The 13632-nt window shown below is 43.4% G+C and overlaps 1 protein-coding gene across 12 annotated transcripts in view; it reads right to left on the bottom strand.

Moving 5' to 3' along the window:
* The window catches only part of OSBPL6 (oxysterol binding protein like 6), a 204355-nt gene extending 194177 nt beyond the window's left edge, over positions 1–10178 (bottom strand). For all 12 annotated transcript variants that reach the window (XM_059166931.1, XM_059166941.1, XM_059166939.1 and 9 more), the window contains exon 1: positions 10066–10178. The gene's annotated coding sequence lies outside the window, so the exon portion shown is untranslated. The remainder of the gene's footprint in view (positions 1–10065) is intronic.
* Positions 10179–13632: the final 3454 nt, after the last annotated feature.

The raw sequence follows: 13632 nt of genomic DNA on the forward strand, positions 1-13632 counted from the left end.
CCAGAAGGGGCAGCCAAAGGAAGACCCCTAGTGGAACAGGGAACAAGAAGGAGCTTCTGAGTTGTCGGGGATAGAGACTGCTGTGGGGGTTCAGGAATGATGAGGGAAAAGGGGGTGAGATGCAATGCAAGTGACAGGGGAGAGAGACCTGGGTGTGGAAAGGGCAGGGGCCAGCAACTCTGTACCAAAGGGCAACCACTGGCAATTTCCCTCTTCTCTGGACTCTAGCCTGTTAGAAGAGTTACTCACCTATTTAGGTGAGTCTTTATGGTAACTACTGTGTTCTTACATCAGATCAGAATGAGCCCCAAAGTTGCAAAGGAATGCCACTGGTTACAAGTATAACAGCTACTTGTTATAACTGTTTGGTTACAACTACTCAACATTCTTGGTCAGTAAAAGCGATCCCCAAGCAATTTTTTTTTAATTGTAATAATGGACATATAACATCCTATTCATTTCAAGTGTATGTCATAGTGATCTGATAATTTTTATACATTATGAAATGATTCCCGTTTATGAGTCCAGTTATCACCTGTCCCCATACAAAGTTGTTATAATATTGGTCACTATATCCCCCATGCTGTACATTATATCCCCATAACTTAAGTATTTTGTAACTGGGGCACCTGGGTGGCTCAGTGGGTTAAGCTCTGCCTTCGACTCAGGTCATGATATCAGGGTCCTGGGATCCAGCCCCGCACTGCATCGGGCTCTCTGCTCAGCAGGGAGCCTGCTTCCCGTGCTCTCTCTCTCTGCCTGCCTCTCTGCTTACTTGTAATCTCCGTTTGTCAAATAAATAAATAAAATCTTTAAAAAAAAAATTTATAACTGAGGGACAGCTGGGTGACTCAGTGGGTTAAAGCCTCTGCCTTCGGCTTGGGTCATAATCTCAGGGTCCTGGGATCAAGTCCCGCATCAGGCTCTCTGCTCAGCAGGGAGCCTGCTTCCCCTCGCCCCGCCTGCCTCTCTGCCTACTGTCAAATAAATTAAAAAAAAAAAATTTATAACTGAAAGTTTGTACTTCTTAAATTTTAAAATTACCTTGGTTTGAATAGATAATATGTTCATAAGTTTAAAAATTCAGAAGGTAGTAAGGGATATACTAAGTGTCCTAAGTAAGTGTCCTTTACACCCCCACACAACCACCCAGTTTTCCTCCCCAGAGTCAATCACTTTACCAGTTTCTTATGTCACCTTCCAGAGATAGTCTTTACAGTTACACATAAACATATATTTATAAACTCATATTTAACACCAACAGCCATATCCCACTCTGTACCTTGATTTGTTCCCTTATTATACCTTAGAAATCATTTCATATCAGCAAATATAGAATGATCTTACTTTTTGAAATTTAGCAATGGGTGTTTGTTATTTATAGCTACTAGTTTTGTTTCTGCTCCTAATTATTTAACCAATCCCATGCTGATATTTAGCTTTCCCTGAATCTTTTGCCACTACAGACAATGTTGCAATTGCCATCTTTATGCAAATTCATTTTGCAATGTACAAGTATATTTATAGAAAAATTTCTTAGATTTAGGGTGAGAAGGTAGGTGAACTTTTAATTTTGTTATCCATAGAGGCTGTATGTTTTGTACCCCCGTAATGCATGAACCTGTCCGTCAGTTACCTCCAAAGCCTTGCCACTTTAAAGCACTAACAAACATCAAAATCTTTCCCAACTTAATAGTGTGGGAGGGCAACTTAAACAGTTTAAAACGGCATTTCTCTTACCATGAGTTGAGCACAGTTTCGTCTTTGTAAGTGCCATCTGTAATTCCTTTCTGTCAACTGTTTTTTCATTCTGTTGCCCCCTTCCCTATTAGATTAACAGTCATTTTTCTTAATTGATTTATAGGAGCTTTTTGGATATTAATGACTTAAACCTTGTTTGTGGCATGTTATGGTTTCTTTTCCATATGGTAATATTTATCTTCTGCCAGTACAGACAATATTTTTTCCTTAAATGGCATTTACTTTATCAGTCTTTTCATCTTACTTATTCTATGTTCTTCAAAACATTTAAAAACTTTTTTTTTTTTTTTTAAGTGTAGAGACAGATACCCTCCATCACATCCGACCTCCATCAGATGGCACTGAAACGAGACTGGAAGACAAGCTGGGATAGCATAGCGACCTATTTCCTTCCTTGACCTTCCTCTTTCATTACCCTGAGCTCTTGCCGATTTTGCTTTCTCCTCCTTTGCTTTCTTCGTGGAGTGGCACATGAACCCTACATTTGCTGGGCCTACCTTGGAGATCACATTCTTTTTATAGTTCTTGCTTCGATTTGAAGTTTATTGAGATCAAAAAGAATTTCATTAATGTCTTTTCATAATCAACATGCCATTCAAACTGTGCTACTTTTTCTATTCTAGGAAAATTATACAACAAAAACTGCTCAGATTGTTGCCTGATGGGGTGCGAATATGCAAAAGATTGTCTAGCTGAGACAGATAAACAGAAAGCAAAAATGTTATCTTAATTTAAAATAAAAAATCAGACTTTATCTCCAGAAATGACATGGCACAATTTTTCTAATTTTAATATTCTTTTAGATACTTTATTCTTTAAGCTTTAGTAATTGTTCATAGTGTGTTACTCCTAGCAACACTGCATTACGTATTAAAAAAAAGGCAAAGTAACTTCTTCAAATTAGGATAAAACTTAGGCACTAGTGTAGCAGATGTGAAATAAAGCTATTGCTAAAAATTGAGGCCAGGTTTATTTTAAGTTTGACTTTTGAAAAAAAGATTCTAAAAATATACTGCTGTTGTTCTCCCTTCTATTTCCACGCTCTTTTCTAAAGGTGGATAGGTCGCTGTCTCAAGCACAATGGTGAGAATTGCCTCAACATGGTGCAAGATAAAAAAGTAGGAGTTAATGTTCTGTTCCTGACTCAATTCCCTCTACGTTTTGATTTTCTCTTATATTAGCATATGGGAAGAGAATGCCAAAGGAAAAGAAATAGAAAAGTATCTAACCCGGGAAAATTTAATTTTTCTCTATCCTTTCCTGCCCATGGAATTAAAAGACAAAGTTATAGGGATCAAGACAGCAAACAGCAAAAAAAATTAAATAATGATATTTGTAGTGACTGTCATTCCTTTCATCTTACCCTCAAAGCCTTTGCTCTAAAAACCCAAGAAAATAATCTACATATATACGTATGATTTCACTTTCTACACTGGCCACTCAAGGAGAATGATACAAAAGAAGGTTAAAATTCCACTGTAGAGGCTGTTGTTGGTTCATTCTCTCATTCCCATACCCACAATTTAGGGAAGAGCATTATTTCCTGTTACCACCCAACAGGAGTAAATTATTTGGCACGTTATCTTCTAGCTCTATTTGTACACAGGGCTTGCACCTCACTTGGCAAGTCCCTGGGCCTCGGGTTACCCAGCTGGAAAATGGAAGAGGTTGGAATAGATGGCTTTTTAAACCTCTTTCAGCTCTAATGTTTTAGTAATCTAATATAAAGGTCATCCAAGCACAAGCCATCAAGCAAAGATGAGTATTTCTAGTGCCTGAGTAGTATTTTCTTCATGTGTTTTATTTATGTGAATTGATACACAGATTTTCTTGAGCAGAGAAAAACATAATCCATCATCTCTAAAGGAGAAACTTTTTGGTGTATTAATTATGAATTATTTGTACTCACCATCAATGCTGGAGAAATGGATTCAAAAGACAGTCTGCTGATATCTTATTTAAATGTTATTTACTTATGTAAATTTACGTTTACTTAAACTTGTTTACATACTTATTTATTTAAATTTATTTGAAGTTTAAGAGTTAAGTTACATACTTAACACTCTCTAACCCAGTTATTCCTTACAGTCCTGGACAGTAAGCTACCTGCCTTGGCCTCCTTTCTTGCTCTGCCTTTCCACAGCTTACTATAGATTTTGAGACTCTGGTCCTGCTGGATGGAATATTCTCCCACAGGAGAGGCTTTACTTTCAAGTAAACTGCCAAACCAGTAGCAGAAACAGTCACTGGACTTTCCTGCTGCCTATAATTAACATAATTCTTACAATTTAAAGACACTCAACATTTATATTATGATTTATTTTAATGTAGACACACCCTAAGGGCTGCCTGTTTGGCTAGGTCAGAAGAGGACGTGACCCTTGATCTTGGGGTCATGAGATCAAGCACCACCTTGCTGGTAGAGATGACTAAGAAAGATAAACTTTCAAAAGCACAAAAAGAACTGATTTTTAAAAACTGTACTACTACATAAAGTAAGTGAACACAAAGAGAAGGGTTCATGTAGCCCACCAGAAACCTCATCTTGTGACCATCATGATTCTGTACAGTCAATTCCCTGTAATACAGCTGGATCTTTAATTAACCCTTCTGTCTATTTTCCATTTTTCCCTTTAAAAATCAACTCAGCACTAAGACACATTCCATTTTCACAAATCTGACTTCATCCACCCAGCTCTCCTTTCCGTGACCTCTGTCTCTCCTATGTGACAACACTGAGGTATCTTCTTGACAAAAGGACTTGCCATGAGTTTAAAGTCTTCTGCTTTAAAAAGTCAATAAAACAGAAGTACATTTAAAGTAACTGTTCTTTGCAGGGACCGCATTTTTTTCCCCCATAGCACTCTCAATTCAAGGAGGTCTAAACATAAATCTGGAAAAAGTTTAAGGAACAAATGAAAAAATAGAAACTTCATGCAAATTCCAAAACCAAGCCAGATCCACCCTCCACGTTCGCATACATATTCAATAGTGATTTGTTTTTGGTAGATTCTGTCTTGGGTAGACCCTGAGGGCAGACAGGTTTATGAGCCAGCACTTAAGAGGGTGTCTGGTACATAGTAGGTGCTCAATAAAGAGGGGCTGAAAGAAGAAGGAAGGCACTTGATGGCCCATGGCCCATTCACACGAGACCCACAGATGCTGATCACCTCTCTGTGAAAGTGATCAGCCTCGGGTCTGGTAACTGAATGTAGGGATGCAGAACTTCTTCCAAAGTTCATGGAAACTGAGAACCGTGCCAGAAGAGCAGACTACCACTTTCACCAAATGAGATGTAGATCATGTCAGTTATCCCTAAAATTAATTTTTGCTCATTGTTTTGACCAAAGCTCCTGAGTCCAGCCTGGATTTCAAATCATTAAATATTTATATCTATTTATGGGATACAGGGAATGTGTAGCTGCAGTGAAGGGTATGACTAATCATCCCTGAAAATCAAGAGGCTTCTGGAGTCCTTGACTCTCTTAGGAGCTTTTTGATAACTTCTGACTATAATGGTAAATAACAAACTTTCTTCCTTCAGGAGGTCTGTCCTTCTCTTTTCCTTTTTCTTTTCTTTTTTCCTGTAAGATATTGCCACATTTCCATTCAACTGCTGATGGAACTACCAGCAAGATGTCAAGATGTTCTCCAAATCACTATGCCAAGGAAAGGCAATTGAGGATTACATTGCCTTGGGGAAAACTATCCAGCCACGAATCATTGTATCAGCTGGTGTGAAATCAGCAAGAAAAAAACATTACAGAGGATCAGAAGACGTCAAGAAATAGAAGCAAAATTGGAAAATGAATTTTAAAATAGGATGAGAAAATGCTGAGTACCTAGCATAATATTTAACAAATCAGAATGCCAGCTAAAATGGTGTTCAATCAAAATGACACTATATATTACTCCAGGATGGCCCTAGAAATAGAAAGCCCTATCCTGTCCACACAGGAGAGCATAAGCAACTCTTTATTATAATGAAGAGAACTTCAAGGGTTGAAATCCTTTATCCTTTTCAAGGGAGTATATGTCAGAAAATACAAACACATGTGCCATTACTTTGCAACATTAGATGGGAAACAGTATGAAGGCAAACATCAGCCTGCAAGGCTCTAGTCCCTCCATCACATCCTGTTCCCTGCACTCACAGGAAGTGGCTATTAGTATCTTCATTTCACATGTGCCATAACTGAGGATCAAAGGGATCTGCTTCACCAAATTACACACAACTAGTAAACTCTCAAGAAAGATTTGATTCCAACACTTCTCACTGTGATGCCAACACACTCTCAAATCCATGAACCCACTTCCTGTCAATCCAAAACATCATCTTCACACTTAACCACTGAGCATTTACCTCCTTCACGCAATAAAATTACACAAAGGCTTTTTATGCCCTCTTCCCTCAGGTACTCTTCCATATGCACCAGGTATGACATGAGAAAATCAAAGTCTTCACTGTGAGTGTCATAACTGCCCACCAACTCCAAGTTTGTATCTTCAAACATAAGCTGAATATCAATCAACCCACACTTGACATGTCTAAATCATGCTAAAACCTCCCACCACAACTTCTCTATTTCTTTTAATTAAAATGAAACATCAGGCACCTGGGCGGCTCAGGTCATGATCCCAGCGTCCTGGGATCCAGCCCCACATTGGGCTCTCTGCTCAGCGGGGAGCTTGCTTCTCCCTCTCTGGCTCCCCCTGCTTGTGTTCTCACTGTGTCTCTCTTTCTCTGCCAAATACATAAATCTTTTTTTTTTTTTTTTTTTTTAATAAATAAAGTGAAACATCTTTAACTCCTTCCTCCTATTCCTATTTAGGATCTTAAGCCTTGTATTCTTCTCCCAGTGTCTTTTAAAATCCATTCTTTCTTTTCAGTTCTCTCCAAACAGAGAATTCTCATCTCAATCAAACAGCTTCCAAACCAGGGATCCTGCCTTGAATCTCTCCCCTTCACACCCTCACCTCCAATCTATCAGTTCTCTAGACTTTTTAATAAACTCTTTGAGTGGTTCATGGTTGGAAAATTCCCCATGGCTTCTTCCACTTCTGTTCATTTCCTCTGTTCAAGATGGCTGAGGTCCCTCTTCTCAGCAAGGCCACTTCCTGCTCATCTTTCCTATAAGCCTCTCCATGAACTCTACACAATATATGCCTATACACAGGGACTGCTTCCTTATCCCTTAACTGACATCTTCTGAATCTTTTGGTACAGGAGCCTGGTGTGCCTTATGATAACACTGTATTGTCCTTATTTTCTTTTTCCTTAGAATTCTAAATTACTACTGATCCATGCATGAGAACTTTCTTTCTTTCTTTCTTTCTTTCTTTCTTTCTTTCTTTCCTTCCTTCCTTCCTTCTTTTAAAATATGATAATCATCTGTGAACTTACTCTAGGTACTAGATCATTACCAATAACTTATATCCACCTGTGTGTTCCTCCCCATACCATCCCCATGGTCCTCTCAGAGGACAACTGCTGTGCTAGGTTTTAAGTTTATCCTCCTGCTTTAAAAACAAACAAACAAAACATGTATTTCAATATACGCACCTATACAAATGCTGATTTGTATTTGTTTATTCCCCTGGCTTGTGTAAATTAGTACAACAATTTTGGGAAATAATTTGGCAACAACTAGGAACTTGAAAACTTACACATCTTACAAATCAACAATTCTGTACCTTGGTATTTCCCCAAGAGAAACACTTGCACATGTGCCCCAGGAAACATGAATGACCAGAGCAGCACTCTCTGCAAATTTTTTTTCAAGGTGGCGGGGTGGGGGGGGAGCCACTGGCAGAACAGTGAAACATAATTGCTATGGATAGGTAATGGAATCATGTACAGCAATGGAAGTCAGTGAACTACAGCTATATACAACATGGACGAATCATGGTGACATAATGTTGAGAAGAAAAAAATTCCCAGAAGTCAATGCTTAGCATGAGACCTTTCTTGCAAGATTAAAAATAGACTTTAAAAAAGTATTATAATCATTACTTAACCTTCGCAGTCTAAAAAAAAACAAAAAACAAAAAAAACACCTCTTGAGAATTCATGACTTCTCCCCCCAAACTAGACTACAAACTCGTGAAAGTAGAGACATCTTTTTATTCTTATTTGTATTTCCCACAGTACCTAGACCAGTGTCTTGAACAGACGGATGATCATACGAAATAATCCACTGAATGATCACTGAATGCTACCTAACCAAGGCATTTTAATCAAATTTGAATATTCTCCCTAATCCAACAGTTTCACGAATAAAGTCACATAAAACTTTTACCTACTGATGCATTAACCTATTTCTGTTTCTGGTGGTACTACAGATCTCCAGCCACAAATGCTTCATTTTAGGAGGACCTTATCCCTCTTCACAGAGTAGAGTTAACATAAGGTTAAAGCAATCTAGAGATGAGAAAACTTACGCGTTCCTATAAAAGTTCAGCAGAATCATATCACACTATGCCAAGAGATATCTGATAAAACCATAATTTGAAACTGAGATATCCCAAAAGGAATCCATCCATTGCGTGTATAATTGAGTTATCAATAACAAAACTGAAAAAAAAAATCAGCAAATACAGGATTTTTAGGTTTTCTAAAAGCAAAGATTTTAATGGAAATATTTTGTTTCCACATTGAGAAAAAAAAATTTTAAGGGGAAACACAAGAAATTCAGGGGTATAAGAATAACAGGAATAATATTCCACCAATCAGGACCTTCCTTATAACTCCATGAGGACAAGGCATATTTTCTATAGGTTTTAATAGCGAGTTACACTGCAGCTTCCCTTCGACCTTGGGAACTCTGCTCACTCCGAGTTACTGTGAGGTCTTCTGTTTCATTTATTATTAGTCTTTGTATCTGCAATGCTGTAGCATTGGATAGGATTATCAACATTGTGAGCTTGCAGTACCTCAAACTGTAGAAATGCTTCCAAAAAACAAATGGGGATGGAGGAGAGAGGAAAAAACACAACCAAGAGGAAAACAAAGTTAATGATATTAAGACGGGATATTTTAAAATTTTACCTTTGACGGAAGACTACATTTACAAATCAGCCCCATGATATACAACTATCCGCTAGCATGCAATTTTTTTTTAATTTAATAAAAGATGTCAAAGAAAAATTGTTTTCTTATTTAGGAAAAAAATCACGAGTGAATGTAACATACAATTTGCTAAAACTAGTTCAATTACTTAAAGAAGGAAATTGGTATGAAGAAAAAAAACCCTATAGGACTTTGCATCTGCGAGAAAGAAATAAGCTGGCAACCCAGTGGGTTCACTTAGTTTCGTGTCATTTGCTTCCTGTCCATTATGTAATGCTTTCCCCAGCTTTGGGTCTCTATGTTTAAGCTACCGTTAGGAATATCATAGAATGGCCACAAAATCAGTATCTGGTCATAACTTTCAAAAACAGCTCCAAAGGTGTCATGAAGATGTGCCCACAACAGTAAAGGCTTAAAAAAAAAAAAAAAAAAAATCTGCTGGTGTCATTACTTCTTCCTGGCTTCCTCCCCAGGTCTCCCTTCCCCTCCTCCCCCACAGCATCCCTGGCGACACGATCTGCGGGCAGCTCCGGGCTCGATGCAGGGGAAGCACGTCCTGACTGCAATGCAAACGCTGTCCCGGTCTGAACCAGCGAAGGCAAACCCGGCCCTGGCTGGAGGTGTGGACCAAAGCTGCAGAGAAGGCTGCAGGGGAGCCAGCAGCCGGGGGACAAGGGTGGCCCGCGAGGGCACTCCGCAGTGCACGCGCACAATAAAACCCAATGCACAACTTCCCCAGCCGCTCATCTCGGCTCCCCGGATTCGCTGGGAGGTGCGGCGTAGGCGTTAGCTGGAGCCCGCGCGGGCACCGGCGCTCTCGCCGCGCGGGTTCGGTTCTCCGCTGACAATTACATCAGTCCTTCTCCCGGCCCTAGCTTCAATCCGCGGCAGCCAGGCAGAGCGAGGGTGCCGGGCTGCGCGGAGGAATGCGAGCGCGCGAGCCAGGAGGCCGGAATTCCCCAACAACGAGGGGGAAGGGAGGGTGGCGAGCGGGGAACCTTGACTCAGACGCCCCCTCCCACCTTGGCCATGGGGTCCGACAGGCATCGCCGCCCCCGCCACCGGGGCTCACCAGCCAAGGGAACCCCCAGGGGGCGGCGACGCCTCCAGGGCCCAAAGCCCGGCTGCCCACCCGCGCGTCCCTCCGGCCCTCCGGACGCGCACAATGCCCCCGGGCTGCGGAGCGGGTACCGCGGTGTCAGCTCCCGGGGTCCCCTCTGCGCTAGGACACCTACCTGGAAGGCGAGCAGCGGCGGCGCCGATTCTGCGGCGGCAGCAGCGGCGGCAGCAGCGGCGGCAGCGGCGGGAGGCGGCCCTGGCGGGCGGGCAGACGGGCGCGCGGGCTGGCCAGGGAGCGGAGGCGCGGGCGCCGCCTGCGCGGAGCCGCGGACTCCAGCACCGACAGCGGCGGCGGCGGTGCTGCGCCTCCAGTGGTCCACCGCGCCGCAGCCCCTCCTCTCCCACGGGCGGGGCGCGCTGGCGGGGCGGCGCTCCCGGCTCCCCGCCCCCGGCTCCCGCGGGTAGCCCAAGCCGGAGTGGCACCGCGGGAGGCTGGCGCTCCCGTTGCGCGCCCGCCCCCGCCGGCACTCTTCACCGCAAGGCAGAGAGAGCCTCCGGCCGGGTTCGCGGAGCCTCCGACGCGCGGGGTTCCACCGCCTGGGCTCACCCCCCGCTCGACCCCCGTGGGAACCCCTGGTGTCCAGAGATAGGCCCTGGAGACCCCAACGGGGAGTCTCCGGGCCTAAGAGCCACAGCGGCGACCCCGTCCGCCAGGGCCCGCCGAGGTGGGCCGTCCGCAGGTCTCCAGGGCTGGCCCAGAAGGGCCCCGGGCGCTGGGGGCCTGGAGCGCAGCCGCTCCGAGCGCTGTGAGACAGCGGATCAGAAGGAAACCGCAGCCCGGCGGCCTCCCCGGAGGCGCTGCCCAGCCCGTCTTGGGCCGACGTTCAGGCTGGTCAATAAACACACAAGACTGTGTTGCCTGCCAGCACCAACCCCCCGCCCCCACCGTCCCACCGCCGGGTCCCTGACACTTCGGAGCCAAACTTCCCAGGCCCAGAGAAATACTTAGGTTCGCTGAAAAAAGGATCCGCTGCTTAAAGCTCCACCGTACTACAATCCTTCCCACTCCCCTTAAACTCTCCCACCTTTAGACCGTTGCCAACCTATACCCTAGGGTAGATTAATATGAAGGCAAATTTGTTCCAAGGAGGGGGTAATTTAAATATTTGCACAGACGTTTCTTCTGTAAATGGATGACTGAGGAAATGTCAAAAGTATTTCAAGACATTTCTGTCATCACCATCTTCAGGGGGAAAAATCCAGACAACACTGATTAAGCCTAACACGAATTATTGAAAAAAAAAAAAAAAAAGTGCTGGAGAAGTGCTGGAGTGCTCTATGGGCTATCTAGGTGTTCAGAGTGGATGGGGTTGGGGGGTGCCTTCAAAAATTGAAGACATTGTTACCCACTGGGGAAACTCAGTGATGGGATTTCACAGTTCTCATACCGTCCTGTTGTAAAATAATAGTTGCTGGGCCCTGTGACACATCGCAGTTTAACCGGAATTCCTTCCCCGTGAAGACAGTCCCCTCAAGGGAAGACTGGAGCGCTGACCCTCCCTTCACCACCACCATTTTCTCACTCCATCCATCTGGGTTCCACTGACAGGGACCACTGAAGCCACTCCAGCTAATAGAGGGGGAAAGTCAAACCCCATCTAACAAGAAAATGCAGAAGAATGAAAGGCGATGAGAGAGCATCCTTGGTCTAAAGAAGTACTTCTCAAAAGTTTTTTTGCTTCCAGGAACAGAGAACCATAAACTACTTGGGGGGTGGGGGAGGACTACCACAACGTCAACCCCTTTTATCTCAAAAATCCGTGCACACTTTTCACTCTACTCCTAGTGTCTCTGTGTGTTTCACTATTTTAAAAAATTGGTTTAAATATCAGGGAAAAGTGTTCTACCTGTCTCATTAATGAATGATCAAATACGGTGTGATGGCACTACTCCCATGAAAACAGGCAGATTTGAGAGAGCCGCCATTGTGTATCAAGGTCGCTTCTCCACTCTTTGCATCAGTATTTTGAAAACTCAGACTGGCGTAGATATATGAATACAAGTAACAGGCTATTTGGTGTTTTCTTGAGCTATGGCCGGGTTATGGCTCAGAAGTTGCCCAAGAGCAATGCTTTCATTAAGTGCATATTCTCGCTAAGAGTTTAGGTCAGAAGTCGTATGTTGGCTAAAAGGATCTCTGTTTCCTGATTCATTCCTTTTACTTGTCTCAAAGAAATACTTGCTCATGGACTTTTTCAGTGAAGGAAGTTAATGATATTCTTAAAATACTATTACTCACAAATGAACGGAGCTTCACATGAATCATAGTCTCCACCATCAATTCACTTCATAGAACTCTCCCACTTCTTTTTTTTTTTTTTTTTTGAGATTTTATTTATTTATTTGAGAGAGAGAGCGGGCACAAGTGAGGGAAGGGACAGAAGGAGAAGGAGAAGCGGGCTCCCCACTGAGCAGAGAGCCCCATGCCAGACTTGATCCCAGCACACTGGGATCATGACCTGAGCCGAAGGCGGACGCTTAACCTCCCGAGCCACCCAGGTGCCCTCACACTTCATTTTCATTACAATTTTTCTATAGTGTATTATTTTAGCTGGGGTTTCTTAGGAAGGATGATGTACTAATGCTTCATTGAAAGATACAATTCCTGGGCATCTAGAGCAAGGAAAAGAGGACATGTGACAGGGAAGAATGAGAAGCAAATAGATGATGGTATGTTCCCAAGCTGGTCTACACTTCGTGAACCTGAAAAGACCCAGTTGCTTGGCCATGTAAAGTGCTTGTGGACAGGCACTGCAGAAAGCTGTGCACAGAAACAGTCTATCCGAGTGAGGACCAAAGAAAGAAACTTACCTGCAATCTCCCTCCCATCTCCTATTTCCCATTGGTCAAAATTTATCCCACGGGTGGTTTACTACCCTAGCTTCCAGGCTAAATTATCTGACTCTTTTGGCAGCTACCTGACCAGGAAATCCATGCTCTGCAACCATGATATGGGATTTGTGCTGAATTATTCTATAGACAAGTTGGTTATGCTGGAAGCTGTGTTTCCCAGAATCCTCTTTTCTACTTTCCAGGTCTATATGCATCCAGATGGATAAAACTGAAGTTGCTAGAGACTTGGCAGGCAAAAGCGAAGCAGCAGCAATTATACTCTCAAAGTTGTCATTCAGTAGACATGGCAAGAGCCGAACGTCCACGTGCGAAAGGGTTCCTATTTGTTCTCAGTGGTCCCTGCTCTGCGTTCTCCTCTGCCCAATAACTATGACCACAGTTGGGCTAACAGACTCTTTACAGACACTTCCAGAGGTGGCAGCTGCCAAGGCCACAACCTTCCATGGACTTCTACACTTCTACACCAACCGCCCTCATGCTCCCACTGTAGCGGCTGGATGTGCCCAGCTTCCAGATTTCCCCAAAACGCTTGGACTGATTCATCTATATGAAGGCTGATCTCTGATCTTGGCCACGCCTTTCCAGACTCTTACTTCCCCAGCTCCTTCCACAAATGTAGACATCTGACTTCCATAGGAAATTCCTTATTCAGCCTACTTACAGTGCCTCTGCTTCCTGGATTGAACCCCATCTGCCAGAGGCTCAAGCTTGTGGCTGGCCTGCACACAGGGGCTTGGAATCGATCAGTCACCTTGTAGGCAGTTGGAGCAGGGTGAGGCACTCAGGAACCTGGAGAAATGTGAAGCTGAGAGAATCTGAAAAGGTACTCT

The sequence above is a fragment of the Mustela lutreola genome, chromosome 3 (genome assembly GCF_030435805.1).
Source record: "Mustela lutreola isolate mMusLut2 chromosome 3, mMusLut2.pri, whole genome shotgun sequence".
NCBI lineage: Eukaryota > Metazoa > Chordata > Mammalia > Carnivora > Mustelidae > Mustela > Mustela lutreola.